Genomic DNA, 18,963 nt, shown 5'->3' on the forward strand with positions numbered 1-18,963 from the left:
ACAAAAACATGGCTGGTAGCCAGTAAATATCAAGTATTTTATTTGTTTCATCACTGTAAATGCCTCATTAGGGGTTAATCTGCTGAAAGGTGATTTGAATACTTCTGTGAATTATTAGCTTTTCTGCATGTAATTTATTTAGTAGTAGTGCTTTTTGCTTTAATGAAATAAAAAATGATGTGTAAATTTTCACGGTACGGCCCCTCCTCCCAGACGTCTCTGTGTGTGTGTGTGCATGTTTGTTCATATGGCCACGTCCTCCCCGTGTTTCACACCTGCTTCTCATTTTGTGTCATTACTGTGCGTGTATACAAGTCTCCTGTTTAGTAGTGGATGTTGTCGGTGATAGGCTAATACAATGTGCTATGTTGTCTGTTGTCTGGCGTTAATAAACGTAACTATTGTCGGCTCGTTCGTGCGTCCTGCCTAGCCTCCATCGTTATATAAATGTGCATATCATTTTATGTCAAGTGTTTTATTATTGACTGTAGCCATTACTTCACTGTGAGAATTTATTTCTGTTTTAAAAATAAAGAGCAAAAGCCAGATGAGTGTGGTTTCTATTTTTACCTGCTTAAAATGACACATTACACCTTTATAGAGGTGAAGCACTAAAATGAGTTTAGACTGTGTACTGAGTTACCAGTCTATAGGTACACCTGCCCCATAGCTATGACTGTAGAATTAGTTTAGGCTCTCTCTCTCTCTCCCTCTATCACAGACTACATCTCTTCCCAGCTCTCCCTCTCTCTCTCTCCCTCCCTCAACTGGCCATTAGCGGCTGTAATTTAGAGCCCTCTGATGCGTGTTATCGGCGGGGCTGCCATTTCTCTCTCTGTTCGTCACCCCTCCGTCCCTCTCTCTCTCTTTCTCCCTTATCCCTGCGGGTGAGAAGGAAAGTGAACCTCACAAAGACATCTAACAGGCTTCCAAAGAGGACCTCTCATTGACTCCGAGTCACTCGATAATTAAACACACTCGGCTGTGCATGCGTGTGCGTGCGTGTTTAAGGAATCCCACCCTCCTCTGCCTCTCCGATCCTGCTTAATTCAATAGAGGTCCAATTATCGACTGTACTGCCACTTTGAAATCCCTTTCAATTTATTTAAACTGTAAGTGTCTGAGGGTCAGGACCTCTGGTTTCATTCATACAGGAACACATATCACTCCAGTTAAAGCCAAGATCCAGATTCCCCCATCAGACCACGGCTCCAGTCACGTGACAGGACGTTAGTTTTATTTATTTGTGTATATAAGGGCACAGGGCAGACGTCGTGACTGAGGGTTACTCTATTAGCAGATCATTTGCTGCAAATATTTCAACGGCGACTGGGAATTTATTGTCTGGGCTCAGATCTTTGCTGAAGGACTTTGCTGAAGAAAGCAAAGAAAAGAAAATCAGAATTTAAAAGACAAACAGCAGGGCTCTGCCCCTCGGCCCCGCCCCCTTGCATTACCTAATAAACGTGTACAGGTCCCTTTTCTCTGTTCTAAGGGTGGGCGGGGCCTCTCCTTGTGCCCTGCTCCGACAACAACCAGCCATTGGCTCTCGGTCCCAGCCTGCTGCTGCATTAGACCTCCCCTTTCTAGAGTGATCCAATCACACCTCGGCCTTCGGACCGGCCGGCGCTGGTCGACCCAGCTGTCCGTGCATTTTGCGGGTATGCCGTTTCCAGTAGAATTGTGTGCGTACTCGCGTACGGACAAGGACGCGTGCTCTCACGCTTGCGAGAATCCCTTGCAAAAAGATCTCGGTCTGGGTCCGCGCTCCGGCTGGACCCACCAGGAACGTAACAAACAAGAAAGAGCCAGTGAGACAAGCGTGAGACCAGGATGAAACAACCAGGGCCAAACCTCTTCCCATGGGCCACGAAGGTAAACAGGCCATTTTACACATCCACCCTGGATTATGGAAATGACAGCAGGTGTGTGTGTGTGTGTGTGTGTGTGTGAAGAAGAGAGACAGACACAAAGAGAGACAGAGAGAGAGAGAGCGCCTCATCAGAGCGACAGCTTCAAGAGCCAATCACTGGGACCACGCCGCACAGAGGGACCCGCCCCTTGCGCTCGGGGCACTCCCACGCGAGCACCCTCCTTTCCACCGCAGCCACCCGAGCCGCAAAACGCTCCATGAGAAATCATGATGGGTCGGGAATGGGAGCTCACTTACTTTCCGTATTCCTCCTTGTCCCGGTCGCAGCGGCCGTCCTTGTGCTTCTCCCAGTCCTTTCCATGCCTGCACGTGGTCAGCAGGATCACGTCATCCCCATTGTGGACGTGGTGCAAAGCGTTCCGGGTCTCTGAGCCAATGCCGGTGAGGTAGCGCTTCCCCTTGAACACCAGCAGATACCTCCGGGCGGGCGGCACGTCGTTGGCCGTCAGCCGGCCCCTCCCACTGCCCTTCAGGGGGTGCTCCCTGGGGAACAGCGGGATGGAGACGTCGAAGCCGGGTCAGAAGTTCCCTGCGTCGGCGCTGGCCTTGGCCAGCATGGCGTGTCCGGCGTCGAAGCACAGATCCTTGCCGTAGTCAGGCCAGGTGCCTGAGTAGAGGTTGAAAACCAGGTGGTTGCGCCCCTCGTTCCAGAGCGGCAGCGCCCGGATGCGGCCGCCTGCGTACTGCGGCGACAGCCGGTCCCGGTCCAGCGTGTCTACGCCGAGCACGAAGAGGCAGGCCTCGGCCGGGTCGTGTGTGCGGTACCGCGACTCCTCAATGGCGGCCAGCACCTTGCGGTAGCCCTCCGATGCGGCCTCGCCCCTCGCCAGCGGGTGCACGTAGACGCGGAAGGCTTGGCGGCAGCGGGAGAAGTCGAAGCAGGTCTCCATACGGCAGCGCCGGCTCTTGTACATGGTCCGGTGGATGTCGCGGCGCTCGCGGGGGGAGGTGTGTTGGTGGAAGAGGAGGGGACCGTCCTCCTCATGCTCCGCCCCCTCCAGGTAGGACCGCAGCGGTGGGGGGGGCGGCAGCACCGGGCCCTGGGGGAGGCGGGTGTGGAGCTCGGCTACGCGCAGGGTCCAGGCGTAGGCTAGAAGCAACGCGCACGCCCCCGCCGACACCAGCAGGTAACGTTTCTTGGCCTGCATGTGGACAGCCGGCGCGACAGCGTGACACGGGGATGGCAGGCAGGGGTGACGCTCAGCCTGTAACAAGGACTCCCATACCAGCGCTATAGCATAGTGTCAGAGCACAGGCCACTGTGGACGGACACACACACACACACACACACTTTATGCTTAAACAAAAGAGAGTTGTTAACCACACTGGTGGTATTTATAGGTTTTCTGGTACAAGTACATCGATTTAATTATAGGGATGTTAGATATTCATGACATGGTAAAAATGTGTGTGTCTGTGTGTGTGTGTGTGTGTGTGTGTGTGTGTGTGCGCGCGTGTGCGCCGTTAGTAAAGAGCCACGGCACCGTTTCCACAGCAAGAACAGTTTATCACCCTCTTGAATAACGCGCATGTTTTTGAAAAAACATCCGAGCGAGGTGAAAATAAGTGCATGCGCGCGGAAAACGGTCCGCCGGCAGGCGCCGATTACCTCGCCTGGGCACGTGTTCACACGCGGGCAACTTTTCTCGGAGCCCTGGTCCTCAATGCACGTCACCGTCGACCAAGCAGGTCCATTGATAATTAACGCAATGCTGAGGCATTTTTGGTTTGTAAAAAAAAGAGGTAATTCCTCTGTGTTTTTTTAATAGAATAGCAGTTCAGACAGGAGTCCTCGCCGAGCAGGATGTCGCGCGTGATAGCCACATAAATGTCCTTCGAGGCTGCAAAACACGCGACAGTGAACTTCAGAGTCCTGGAGAACAGCATCACTCTCCAAAGTGTCTGAATACCCTGAATACTGCTAAAGTCGGTAAAGTAACAACAACAACAACAACAACAACAACAATAATAATAATAATAACAGTAATCTGCTCATAGGAAAATTGAGTGTATGAATACTGTTCACCTGTACGAAAAAAAAGCCGCAGACGTCCCTCTCAGCATCGTCGTAGCCTAGTAGCTCATAGTCTCAGGATCAGGGGTTACGCCACATGCACTGGTGATCTGGGAGTAAATGGGTAACAGCAAGCGATGGGTAACAGCAAGCGATTAAGAAAATCCCGCTTGCTGCCTATTAAATGGGGCTTTAAATCTTTATCTCTGATATGAAGCCATTATTAGTATTGCATACATTAAAAAAAAGGTCTGGTTATTGTCAGTGTAACTGTCTGTGCTATGATTTATGGGGTTACGTTTCCCGAATTGTTTCTCTGTGTTGTAGTTTTTTTTGGACTTAGGGGCTTTCTTATTTGGTGGTAGCAGTGAGGCGGATGTAGGGCACCAAATATTTGAGGGCAATTTCGCAGCAGCCTAAGGTTCACAGGTGTGCCTTCAGGCTGTAGTCACACCAGTGGCCTGAGAGAGAGAGAGAGAGAGAGAGAGAGAGAGAGAGAGAGAGAGAGAGAGAGAGAGAGAGAGAGAGAGAGAGAGAGAGAGAGAGAGAGAGAGAGAGAGAGAGAGAGAGAGAGAGAGAGAGAGAGAGAGAGAGAGAGAGAGAGAGAGAGAGAGAGAGAGAGACTTAATCAGGTGCTTAGTTCCCCATAGAGCAACAGTGTCATATAATTTGATCACAAAAGATAAACTGACATGAGCCACAGTGTAGTTGCTGAATTTGAAGTCAAAGTTACGTGGGTTAAAGGGTATAAGTTTGAGTGAGCGGTGTGAAATGGTGTCTGTGCGTGTGGCGCGTGTGTGTGTGTGTGTGTGTGTGGGGGGGGGGTTATCTCGTGTTGATTAAAAGCCCACAATATCGTTGGATAACCTGAATCTTCCGATTTTCTAATGCGCTTGAACGTGTTCAATGCATCTCCGTGTGCCGTTAACGAGGTCACAACAGAGCGCGGATCTGTCTCTTTACCGCTAAACGCAAGAAGAAGCAAAAACGCGTTAGTCAGGTCTCTCTACTCCTGGTTAAATTCACCATGCATCAAGAGACATGTGTCGTCTGTTTATTACACACTATATGTCTGTTTGGTTGGACCTCATTACAAAAATCCATCACCGTCTGTTCTTTAAAAAAAGTGTCAAAAGATCTGCTGACGTTACGGTTAGGTTCAGGTGTAAGCACAGTGATATTTAGCTGTGTGTGTGTGGACAGACAGAGAGAGTTGGAGGTCTCTAATTGAGAGTTGTGTACACACCCTGAACGAACAGTGGCAAATGGCATATGTGTGTGTTGGAGCGCATATCTAATTTTCTACCCGCTTCCTCGTTTCCGTCGGTTCATTAGACCCATCACGACTGCCCGTGCTGGAGGCGAGGCTACCGGGGAACGCACGCGCCCACGGAACGTGAAGATTCCTCACACGCCGGCGCCTGAAAACGCCTCGCGACCTCTCACGCACGAACGGAACAGAACTCGCGGGACGTCGCTTTCATCGCTGTCTCTTTCTAAATATATATTTTTAAAAGTTGCATAGCATATATACACACACACTCATTACATATATATATATATACACACACTCATTATACATACACACACACACACACACACACACACATACACTCATTACGTACATACACACACACACACACACACACACACACTCACACACTACATACACACACACACACACACACACTCATTATGTACACACACACACACACACTCATTACGTATACACACACACACACACACTACATATATACACACACACTCATTACACACATACACACTCATAAAAAAATATATATATATACACACACACACACACACACACACACACACACACACACTACATATATACACACACACTACATATACACACACACATTACACACATACACACTCATTACATATATATATATATATATATATATATATATATATATATATATATATATATATATATATATATATATACACACACACACACACACACACACACACACACACACACACACACACTACATATATACACACACACTCATTACGTATATACACAAACGTGCACTGGGCCCTATAAGATCCTAGTTAATCTTATTTATGCCGCCGTTCTGGTCGTCGAGTCCGAAAGAAACGTGCAACAGTAACAACTCCAACTCTCCAGGAATCCTCTAGTATCAGCAACAATAGCTCTGCTCCAGTGTTAATGACTTTAAAATGGACTTTATCTGTGTGCACATTTGTGTGTGAGTGTGTGCGAGTGAGTGTGTGTGTGTGTGTGTGTGTGTGTGTGTGTGTGTGTGTGAGAGTGTGTGTGTGTGTGTGTGTGAGTCCACATTTAGGAGTCAATACATGCAAAGACATGATACTGGGCCTGGACTGTATTAGCTGTGCAGTGTCATTAATGGAGACTCTGTTTGTCTGAGCATAGCAAGAAAATGGGGATTCTCTCATTCTCTAAACAGTGTCTCACCATCAGACTCTAAACGAGAGTCTCACCATCAGACCCTAAACAGTGACTACACCATCAGACTCTAAATGAGTGTCTTACCATCAGACTCTAAACAGAGTGTCTCACCATCAGACTCAAAACAGTGTCTCACCATCAGACTCAAAACAGAGTGTCTCACCATCAGACTCAAAACAGAGTGTCTCAACATCAACCTCTAAATGAGTGTCTCACCATCAGATTCTAAACGCGAGTCTCACCTTCAGACTCTAAACAGTGTCTCACCATCAGACTCTAAACAGAGTCTCACCATCAGAATGGACACAAAGACAATGTGACTGAAATATACAGACAATCAAAAACACCACCTCTCCTCACCTCCACACTACCTGTCTCACTTTCCCTGCAACACATCTTTCATTGTCTCTCAAACATGAACCAAAATCACCTCTCACACACACACACACACACACACACACACACACACACACACACACACAGTCTTCATCACCCACCGTCCGCGAGCAACACTATATTGAGTTTAGAGAAAATCGTTATTTGTCCCTCCATGTGTTTCCCTCATCCCATGGGCCAAGCTGTTAAAAACACATCCCATTAAATCGGCCCTGTGGACTGTTCTGAGATCAGCATCAGCAAAGTGCCCCCCCTGCAGTCAGCACAGTGAGTGGCACAACTCCCTGCTCCAAACCCCCCTCCCATCTCCATCAACTGGATCAAGTGAAAAAGTGGCAGCAGGAAAATCCATTAAAAAAATAAGTAGCTGGACCAGGTCCAACTCTAACGGACCCGGCTGTATCTATAACGGTGGGGGGGGGGGTATCCCGTGTATGAGGGAGGAGAGTGATTTATGGGTAATTACACCATAAGACAAGGACAAGTGTTTGACAGCTTGGATGTTACAGAGGCCGTCTACTGCTCTGTATTTATAAACCGCAAAATGTTATGGGGAGATTTTTAAGTTTGATGTAAAAGTAACGACTCTCCAATCCCAGAAAGGTACTCTATATCCAAGGAAAAAAGTCTAACTTCTTTAGGCATTGTATTTTTAGAGCTAGAAGTGTGTGTGTGTGTGTGTGTGTGTGTGTGTGTGTGTGTGTGTGTGAGTGTGTATGCGTGCGCGGGAGACCTTGAAGCACGATGGCTGTCAAAGGTTCAGGACTACTACTAGTTCACACCCACAGGATTTAATTCCAGCCTTCCTCTGCCCCACAGAATCCTGCTGCACACACTCCTGTCCCTGACACACACACACACAGAGAGAGAGAGAGAGAGAGAGAGAGAGAGAGAGAGAGAGAGAGAGAGAGACCCAGAGTCAAAAACATAGGAAAATATTTTTGACTAATGGAGCAAATATTTTTGACTAAACTCTCTGTAAATAAAAAAAACCCAACAAATAAAACTGGTTTCAAAACTTGCAATGGTAACAAATGCTTTCTTGACATTTGCATTAATTTTCCTTGTTTCCTCAGGTCAACAGACAGGAAGCTGGAGCTTCTGGCAGGAAGAAGCTACCATGGCTAAAAGCCAGAGCCTCCAGCGCTGACAGGCAAATGTGGCAATTATAGGATGGCTAAGAGGTGGCTGAGCTCTATCTTATCTTATCTGGGCCTATTTAAGGGTTGCCGTGGCAGAGAGAGGATGAGACAAGCATCTGGAAAATGGCATTACTAGCAGGGAAAAGTCTGGAATTTTCCGTGCTGTCTGCTGCACTGCAAATGAGCCTTGGGGTTTTATTTGAACAAAGAAAGAAAATGTAATCTTGGCATAAAATTGCATATGTGCACCAGGGCTAATGTAACTGTAATACTGTTAGACTAATACTGTTACTGTTGTAGAATACTGTACACTATTAATGTAAAAGGATACAAGACGTTTTGCACTATAATGTCTGAATTAAGAAAATATGTTGACACAAAAGCTGCTAGATAGAAGATGAGTGTGGTGTGTAATTCTAGTTTTGTACGTGTGTGTGTGTGTCTGTGTGCGCGTGCGTTTACTTTCTCATTGAGGAATAAATGTGCATCCTTGTGTTGTTTATTAAAAACAAACAAACAAAAAAAGAATAAGAAGTAATGCAGCATATGAATTTTTCAGCATCTTTGCAGGCCCCATGGCCCTTCAGATTGTGGTCAAAGTCTCTGAGTGCTCGTTCAAACGGCTGGAGAGCCGATTAGCTGAAAGGGAACCCTCTAGTCCGAGATACACATCAGTCCAAACTGATGGTCCTGGAAAATGGTAGATTCTGTTCTTCCTTTCTAAACTTATGTAGCGGGGCCATGTGAGATCTTCACTGCTTAAGGCCATAAAAACCGAAGATCTCTTTCATTGCAGTACCAATAGTTGTCCTCAGAACCGCACTCCTCTCAATTCTTCCTTGAAGTCATGAACAGTATTGCCTTCTTTTAACATTTTGAATACAGTTAAAAAGCAGCTCAGCTGCAGTTCCATGATGGTGAGTTTAAGTTGATTTCCCTGTGCAGCACTTTAGCCTTGCCTGCCCATGCTTCCCTTTGTTCCAACTATTTCAAACACCAAAAATGGATGAGAAATGCTTCTGCACAGTATGGAAGCTCGGACCTGTGACCTGGAAAGCAAATGCATTGACCACTACTCTAGTAAAATCAAGAGAGCTCAACATCTATATCAATCAATAATTATCCACCAAAAAGGTCTGTTAGTTAACAGGATTTATGACAAAATGATATTGTGATTAGACAAGGCACTTGATGTCTCAGTCTGAGGAACTAAAGGGCAAACCGCAAAAAGAGCCTACCACGTGAGGCACTGCTGACAAACAGCAATCGCCCCACTAGTGTGCTATCAAGAGGGATGTTTCTGCCTGGTCTCAAACTGAGGACCTTTTGCATGTTAGGCAAATGTGATTATCACTACACTACAGAAACCACTTTTAAAAGGTTCTTTGGGCTCACTCTCCAGCTCAGCTGCAGTTCTATGATGCTGCGTTTAAGTTAATTTCCCTGTGCAGTTCTTTAGCCTCGCCTGCCCATGCTTCCCTTTGTTCCAACCATTTTATACAGTAAACAGCAAAAATGGATGAAAGAGAAATGCTTCTGCACAGTATGTAAGCTGGGACCTGTGACCTGGAAAGCAAATGCAATGACCACTACTCTAGATAAATCAAGAGAATTCAAGATCTATATCAATCAATAATTATCCACCTGTTATGTCCACCTGTATGTCTGCATTCTGTGTTACAGGTTTTGCCTCTGCCTCTATCTCAATCTACACCAGGTTTTCTGGTAAGCAGAGGACAATATAAAAGGAAGAGGAAGAGACAAAATGCTTGGATTAGGGCTCATTGGAGAAGAGTTTCCTCCTCCTGCTCCTCCTCCTGCTCCTTCTCCTGCTCCTCCTCCTGCTCCTCCTCCTGCTCCTGACTTGTTGCTACATTTTGAGCTTGTGTTTGCTAGACTTTATGTGTATGACTTTGGATTTGCCCCTTGTTTGATGGCTTGTTAATATATGTTTCTTGTGTCTTATATATATATTGTCCTGTATATAGTTACACACTGGTGGTAGGGAGTGGCTGCCATTTTGTTTGGGTGTGGGTTTATCTTTGTTTCAAACAGTGTAGTCATTGTAAGTTTCTTTTTGTTAGCTTAGTCAGTTGCTGTTTTGTTTCTAGTGTGGTTTTGTTGTGTTGGCCTTGGTCACTTCTGATGCAATTGCACCAGTTTCTTGTCTTTAAACACCTAAAGCTTGTAACTTCACTAGATCTTTGCTGTCAGCTTTGTCTGGTTATTCATCCTGTTACTTATTTCTACTGTTGTAATACTCAACCCTGTGTTACAGCCTCCCAGCCTAGACAGGGTCGTAACATAATTGGGGCATAATTGGGTCCTTTGTTCCTTTTTTTCTTTGCCCTTTGTGTGTTTTGGTGGGTTTTCTGTGCTGGTTGGTTGTGTTCTTTTGTTGGTGGGGTGGCTGTGTGGTTGTGTGTAGTTTGGGTTTTGCCATAGTGTGTTGGGAGCACTTGTGTTAGGATTGTGAGTTTTGATTAGTCTGGTTTTACTCTTTGTTCTACCCTGGAGCAGTTTGATCTGTGTAGAAAGGCAGACCTGTTACTACTAGCACATTTCTTTGATGTTGTGGTGATCTGTTCAGCCACAAAATGGGAAATCAAAGAAGTCTTAGCGGCCTGCTTAGTACAAGACGGAGTTTTGCCAGAACGAGGTGGTCCTGTTGGTGTTGTGGTGAACCTGACACAGGGCATGTCAATGGTGAAAACCAGAGGCGACTATGTGGTCGGCTCACGCATAGAGCCTCAGGTCATCCAGTTTCTTGGTGGTGACCAGATGCTGGAAATCAAGAGGCAGGAACATGAGACAGAGTTACTGAGGGTGCAGGCCTTACAGCTTGAGGTAGAAAAGGCAGATAAGGAGGCTGCGATCCGGAGGCAGAGCATGGGTCCGGAGGGTCCTATTCCTCGGATGGCTCGGCTAACGGCAGTACCCAGGTACCAAAATCACGCCTGCCAAAATCACAGTAGTGCCAGTGCATGTTTACAACAGCAGGCCTTAGACCTTTGTTGCTCACTGTGTGAAACCATGACAACTAAAGCCACAACAAACACCCAGACCACAAATGGCACCTCTCTCTTCTATCAGCCTTACAAGCTACCGTCTGTCCCTAATGTATTTTTAAACTTCTTTTTAAAGTTTGATGATGTAAACCCACTATGTTTTTAAAAGGTATTGGACATGAAACACAAGAGGACTCAATGCATTTTCATATGACTTTATTTATAATTACTTATTTAGTTACTTGAAAATTTGAAATTAAGCTTATCAAAACAACAAAGACAATACAAGAGAACAATATGTAAAATTAAATTTTGGAGTATATTTGGAGTGTGTCTGCTGCTCTCTCTCCCTGTAGAGTGTGTTCTCTGTCTTATTACAGGAGATGAGATGTGTGATCACCTGTGTCTGCTGTTCTCTCCTCCTCTAGAGTGTGTTCTCTGTCTTATTAGAGGAGATGAGATGTGTGTGATCACCTGTGTCTGCTGTTCTCTCCTCCCCCTGTTTGTCCAGCTCTGCTCCCCTACTGTCTTCGCTTATGAACTTCAGAATGAAACCAGACAGAGTGAGACACACAGATCATGGTTTGTGTGTGTATTTGTACATGTGTGTATGTTTGCGTTAATGACCATGTGTGTTTGCGTGTGTTTACCTCTGTATCTCAACTAAATGACTCCTCTGTATCCTAACAGTAGCAGCAGAACTGGAACGGTGATGTAAGTCATGGTTGAGTGAGTGGACACTTCTGAGTATAATCAAACCAATAAGGGGGGTTTACATGTTTACATATTTGTGTGTTTTTGTACTGCATTGAATCTGTGTAGGTAAAGACATTATTTAATTACAATAACAATACACGCATCAGTGGGTATAGGATAGTAATATAAGATAGAAACACAACTCAGTTGTGTCTCTACATGTTTGCATAAGAGAGAGAAAGAGTGAGAGAGAGAGGACTGCATCCTGTTTCTGATGGTGCATGTACAATGCACTCTGTGTGTGTGTGTGTGTGTGTGTGTGTGTGTGTGTATGTGTGTGTGTTAGCACATGTGTTTTATGATGTTAATAAGAAAACATAAGAGTATTCTTACCTTCAGCAGGGGCCCCTGTGCTGTCCTCACTGTGTCTGCCAGCAGGCCTTTGAGAGGATGTGGTTACTGGTCTTGTCTGGCCAGTGATCACTGGAGTAGATTTTGTAGTTTTAAGTGGAACCTCTGGAAGGAGAGAAGATTTCATACCTGGGATGAGAGTTACGTGATCAGAGTCCTGCATTTCTTACTACAGGATAATATTTGGTTTGGTTTGGTTGGTTTGGTTTGATTCATGCTGTAATGCTCACTGTCTTTAAAGATTGGGTACTGTTCACATAAACTCAGGAAATACATTTCCTACATGACTTTGCAACAAAACCACGCAGCAATCTCACTGTGTGAAGTATTCTATCAGGAAATGTCCCTCAGTTCAGTTAGAATATGCTACACACAACATCTGATGAGTAAAAAACAGGAAATACAGGCAGTGGTAGCTCTGTGGTTAAGGGCTTGCCTTGTAATTGGAAGATTGTGGTTTCAAGCCCCACCACTGCCAAGTTACCACTGCTGGGCCCCTGAGCCATGCCCTTAACCCTCAATTGCTCTAGTTGTACTCAGTCATAATTGTAAGTTGCTTTGGATAAAAGTGTCAGGTAAATGAAATATAATGTTAACATATTGTTTAAAACAAGACTGCTGAAGGTTCTTAAATGGAGAAAGAGAGAGATCTAGTTAAAATCTCAGTACAGCTCAAAACTGCTTGTGGACTAATGAAAACTGTAGTTAATTTACCTGTAATATCTATACATCTAATGAGAACCATGACCTCTTACCTTTATCTGGGGTCTCTGTGCTGTGTGTTCCAGTAAGCCTTTGATATGATGCTGTGGTTGAAGGTAGTGGTCTAGTCTGGACTTAGACTGGCTACGGGGGGGAATTGAGTAACATCTCTGTTAAACACAAAGCTACATGTGGACGAAATTAAAACTGCCAAAGTCTCTTATACCTGTAATATCAAGTAGCACTCTCCTGATGGGATTACTGTTGATGGAATACACATACACTCCTTTATCCTCCTCAGTCAGCTGTGATATGAGTAGAAAGACATTTCCTGGAGAATCACTGAGCTGCTGAACTCTGCCTGTGTAATGCTGAGTCTGGTCAGTGGGGTAGATTTCTTTGTCTCTGAAGGTCCATTTAAGAGTGTGTGCTTTGGTCTGTAGTCCAGTCCTGGAGCAGGGCAGTAGTACACACCCTCCCACATGACCCTGTAGATTCGTCTGTCCAGCTGTGGACGTGCAGTCAGTGGAACACACAGGAACCAAAGCAGATCATTATAGATACATAGTTCAAATAAACTGTCATGTAATCATAACAATCATGTGATTAAGAAGTACAACTCCATGGTGATCTTTAGAATGTTAATAGTGTTGACCTACAAGGAGATGGCAAAGATATTTGTCATGTATATTTAAAAAAAAGCAACATACAGGTTAGTGTAAAATGAGTTTTGTTAAGTCAGTAGAAATAGAGATGTGATGCCTTTTACCTGTAACAGTGAGTTGCATGTCTGTGTATTCACTCCTATTAATAAAACACCTGAAGTCTCCCTCACCCTCTTCAATCAGGTGTGATATGAGTAGAGACATTTTCTGGAGAGTGAGCAATACCTAGCTGAACTCTGTTTCTGTACTGTTCACTCTCACTGGAGATCTCAGTATAACTGGAGTTTTGGCATTTATACCAGGTGAAACTCTCAGGTCTGCTGTGTGTTTCAGTGCAGGAACAGGGCAGCTGTACTGAGTCTCCTACATGTGCTCAGATATGTAATGTTCTTCTACTTTTTACCAGAGTGCAGCCTGCAGAAACACATAACAGTAAATTAAGATAATCAGGATAATCCTTTAGAAGCATTATTGTGTGTTTAAAATGAAGTCACCAAATGCAGCAGTGACCAATGATTATTTGTGAAGCAAACAATGAATCAAATTCTGATGAGAGGCTCACTGACTCACACATAAATGTACAGTTCAATATAAATGTACAGATTTATGACACTCAGCATTAAGAGAAAATTTCACAGGTGAACCACAGTGAAGAATAGACACAAACTGAGAAACATTGTCACTATGGAAACACCACTGACAACTCTTCACCCAGAACCCCACTACCACTGTGGACTCACACTGACACTCAGTCTCTCAGCAGTACTTCAGTCCACCAGACCCTAATGCCCCAGCAGAGAGGAACTGGGAACAAATGAAGTTGGACAGAGCTCTCATGTTTCTTTTCAGAGTTCTTTTCATGTTCACATTACCAGCTTTACTGAGACATACAACAGCACACACAGTGCCATCATGTCCTTTGACTTGTGAGAACTCTGGTTGCTTCTTTCTTTGTGATGCATCCCACAACCCCACACTGACCATGATGCTGCATCTGTGAAACCATATAGGAGACACACATGCTCATTATAAAGCAAAGGGGGTGGAGTCTGATGTAGAGGTGGGAAACAAACAGTATTATCTTGTCACTCTATTCTCAAACTCCTATTTCTAAGTTTATAGTTTTAAAATGTAGTTTACAGACCTGCTTTTTGTTTGGTGATTTTTCAGTTTCTGCTTCACAATAATTTGTTGTGGACCATTGCTTATGTAGAAAGGTTCTTTAAGATTTTTTGTGAGTAATATGAAGTTCTGGATTTACTGAATGAGTCAAAAACAAACAACAAAAACCCACATTACTCACAATAAGAACCTACTTGAACTCTAATAAACTCTATTAATCAGCCTTTGAACATAGATATGGTTTGGGTAGTACATGAGCAGTCCCTTTTCTCAGTGAAGTACTGACATCTCCCCTCACAGTACACAATATTACCCAAATTATCAGTAACTATACCAGTCCTACTCATACTAAACCTGTTTTGTACTAAATTACAGTCACACTGGACCTGCCATTGAGAACACACTGGAGCCTAGTCCTAGTTTTAGTCTGTATTTAAAGCATCATCCTTTATCCCAATTTCACACTAGGATAGACTCAGCAGTCAGAGTTGTGCTGTTTTGATTATTACACTACAGATTACAGAATAAATGTAGTATTTTGTATTATTTCTAGCTAGAAACCACTGATAAGCCTGTCATGGCATAAGGCAAGAAATACAAATGCAGAAGCTGAAAGCAATAGTACATTTGTGGTGTGTGTAGAGTTCACATCTCTAGTGGTGGAGTGATATTCTTACAGAGTGAGGACCAGTTTTTTGGCCAACAAACATGTTACTCCTGCAAACAAATTCCACATAAAATTTGAAACTGAACCACATTACTCAAGCTGAACATGTGCAGTTTAAATCCACCCTGATTTATGTTTCATGCACTGCATTGTGGATAAAAATAATGCTCTGAAATGAAATGCTCCTTTAAATATCTGTTCAAATGTTTTACAGTCTCAGGTAGCCAGTTCTGTGGCTGCTGTAATTCCACATGCTGTTGTAACAGACACAGTTGTACTGCACCTTTAAGAGAGAGCTTTATGGTAATGTAGCTTGAGTAACAGAGAGAGAGAGAGAGAGAGAGAGAGAGAGAGAGAGAGAGAGAGAGACTGTCTGAGTGGAGAACCGTCACCCTTCTGTTCGCCTTCTCAACACGCCTTTTTCTTTGGTAACGCTGTACGGTGCTTTTTACTGTTTCCTTTACGTATAAATACAATAATGGTAGCCGTGTGACCTGGCTTGAAGTGGTCCAGGATAAAAAAAATAAATAAAAGTCTTTCAGATTGCCCACAGCAGTGTGTGTGTCACTCCACGTTAACTCCATGCATCGCGGTTACCCCGTAGCACCTGTTCCTCACTCCAGGTAAGAAGCGTTACACTATTTTCATTAATAAGCCTTTGAAGTACTTTGGGTGTCGTAGTGAAATGAAATGACCAAACAGCAGTGAAGGAGGTTATGTTGGGTCTCACCCCCTGAGCTTCTACATCGTGTCTCTATGACAAAGGACGGAGCCACTTAACTAAGAATGAGACCGTCCTCACTGACAATGTGAGAATATCTGATAGATCACTGAATGATAAGGAAGAAAGAGGACGTACCACATGACATCTTACAAAACCTACCGCATCTCTATATTTGGTGTGTGTGTGTGTGTGTGTGTGTGTGTGTGTGTGTGTGTGTGTGTGTGTGTGTGTTGTGGTTAGTTTGTCAGAGTTTCATCTGAATACACTTCCTCTCCACTAGAAGTGTTATTGTGAAGTCATTCAGTAGGCTGTATTGAAGAGTGTGTACGGTGTGTATCAGCAGTCCTGCTGTAGCTGTGTGTAGTGTGTGTGTAACTCAGTAAGAATGCAGGTGTGTGTTTATCTGCTCCTTGTGCTGCATGCTGCTGATGGTGAGTGTTACCTTCTCTCTACAGGTGTTGTTATCCTCATACATTCATTTGCACAAAGGTATTTATATCTGAGATCAGCAGAGAGCAGCAGCTCACCACTCACCACTTACCACTTACCCCAGATTCTGTCTATTCTAGTCCAAATTTTACTTTTCGCATTTAACAGCTTTTGTTCAAAACTAACGTTGCTAACAAACACTGGAGGTCAACAGCAGCTCAAATATAGCCTTCGTAAATACATGCCCACAGACTTCTCTCAGGCCGGTGAAACCGCATCCAAGTGTTAATAAATGTCTCCCAGACTAGTCGGTGTGTCGTATAACTCACTGTGAACTAGACAAGTCAAGAAACACGTCACCGGGAAGCGACCTGGATGAGGTTTGAGGACATGTAGCTCGATATCTGACTTATTTACAAATCCTATTAGCTATCGTTGCTGTTGGCTTCCAGTGTTTGTTAGCAATGTTAGCAGCTTTTTGTTCTAAAGGAGTGAAATATGGACTCCAAACATGTCTTGTCCACCCGGGTTAAGGGAAAATAAAGTAAATTTGATTCTTCGCCGACCTGACCCGTTAAGTGGCACTGAAATCTTCGCTGTGGTTCGGTCCGGTAGAGAGGAACCGGTGCTAATTACTTGCTATTTAGTTACTTAAGACCAGCATAAGGTAGCAATTGTAGGGACATTAGTAAGACTGACAAAATTGAGAAACAAGAAGAGTACAAGAGTAATGTGACTCTTACAAGGATCATTTTGCTCTATAAATCTGTACATTTATAAAAACAATTTGTTTTTTATTATGGTGTGGTATGTGAAATGTGCTCACTTGTTTATTTCTGTTTGTGTTATTTATTCCTCTCTTGTTCATTCTGTGTATGATGCAGCTCTTGTCCACTACCCACTTCTGTATCCAGCTGCCTGTGACAGAGGTCACACCTCATTGTGGTTGATTGTATATGTGGTACTGTCCTTTACATGTGGTGTGTGATGTATGTGTTTGGTGCTTCTGTGTGTTTTCCCGAGTGTGAGTGGGTTTGGGGGAGAGACTACAGAGGATTCTGATCTCATGAATTTTGACATGCCCATCATATCCCTTACTGAGCTAGCAGTCAAACAAGATGGTATTACTCTATATTACCATGGAGACCAGAGGAAGGGCAGAGCTCACTACCTGCAGGTTAAAGAGCTGGACTGGTGCTGAATAAATCCATTTCAATGAGGAGGTCTCAGCTATCAGGACTTCCCAGAGGGTTTCAGCCAGACAGCTGTCTCCCACTGTGAAGACAATTTTTTACTTGTTTATTATGGTTTACCCCCGTGCTGCTCAGGGACACTGACTATAGTACTTGCTGACACTTCCTACAGTGTAGTGACCCAGATTAGGCTGGACCCCTGCTCAGGTTTTCTGAAACACAACCCATGCTTAACCACATGGTCAACCAAAGTGGCCCAGATCTCATCCGTGATGGTTGCTCTTCCTCGCCCTCATCCTCGCTCTCCAATACTGACCTCCATTGATATCCAACCAAGATATAGAGCCTGTGGCTTCTTTATAGTGCTCAGGCTCTGATTTCTAAGTGTCATTAGTGAAATTAGTCAATGAGTACTGGGGTTGGTTAATTGATAAATGGATGTATCATTTGTATTTGAGGGTTTTCCATAAGAAACACACGTATTTCTGTTGAATATGTCCAATATAGAGAAGTGTGTTGAGCATATTAAAAAAATGTCTTTTAGAAATATAAAATGAGTGTAAATCAGAGAAGGTGCTTTTGGTTTAGTATAACAGGTCAGGAGATGGGCTACATGAGTTAGTGGTTTCAATTATTGTGTCACATGTCACCATTTTTGTGTCTTGCAAAAAACTCTCTCTCTCTTCTTGTTGGGTGTTTGGGCTTCAAGTTATCCTATGTTGTTCCTCTTATCTTAGAGGTTTAGAAAAATTTACAAATAAAAAATGAACAAATAAGAAAAAAATAAAACCATAAAGTACAGTAGAGCATGCACCTCTTCCTCCTCACATATGTATTGCTAAATTTGGTGCACTTTAGCAATATGCTTCCTTTTTGGGTTCATGAGCTTAAAATTCTGCTGTGCTATTCCTCTGAGTGGTGTGTGAGCGACATGTTAACTTCTTTCACTCAACCATGAAGACTGTCAAACAGTCTCCAAATCCTCATCAGTGACAGTCATCCAGCTCTAAACTTCATGGTTTAATCAGTCAGTCACTAACTGACTCTGGCAGCATAAATTCACTCCAGTGACTCCAGTTTAAAGACTTTTCTTATTTAGTCCTAAGTTATTCTGATTATTCAGTTTACAGATGTGAGAAATCCCAGCATGCACCTCTTCCTCCTGACATATGTATTGCTAATCTGGTTGCACTGGATGCTATGTGTGAAATGTGCTTACTTGTTTATTTCTGTTTGTGTTATTCATTCATCATTTGTTCATCAACTGGCCAGGAGGCTTAGACAGCCCATGCTGGGGGTTTTGTCTTTTTACAGTTTTAATTTTATTTTGTTGTTGTTGTTGTTACAGTGCAGTGCACACTAGCCTACAGCCTCAGTTAGTTACTTTATAGATATCCACC

General features: G+C 43.9%; 1 long non-coding RNA gene and 1 pseudogene across 3 annotated transcripts in view; one reads left to right on the forward strand and one right to left on the reverse strand.

Annotated features, from left to right (window-relative positions):
• The window catches only part of LOC145660092 (uncharacterized), a 302,422-nt gene that overhangs the window by 273,142 nt on the left and 10,317 nt on the right, over positions 1–18,963 (forward strand). The gene's annotated exons all lie outside the window — the stretch shown is intronic.
• LOC118240919 (exostosin-1 pseudogene) lies at positions 2,234–3,771 on the reverse strand (annotated as a pseudogene). Its single transcript, XR_014126256.1, has 2 exons — positions 3,543–3,771; positions 2,234–3,192 (listed from the first exon to the last, which is right to left on the reverse strand). The product of XR_014126256.1 is annotated as an exostosin-1 pseudogene (transcript).

The sequence above is a fragment of the Electrophorus electricus genome, chromosome 2, assembly GCF_041902795.1.
Source record: "Electrophorus electricus isolate QZ-2024a chromosome 2, ASM4190279v1, whole genome shotgun sequence".
Classification (NCBI taxonomy): Eukaryota; Metazoa; Chordata; class Actinopteri; order Gymnotiformes; family Gymnotidae; genus Electrophorus; species Electrophorus electricus.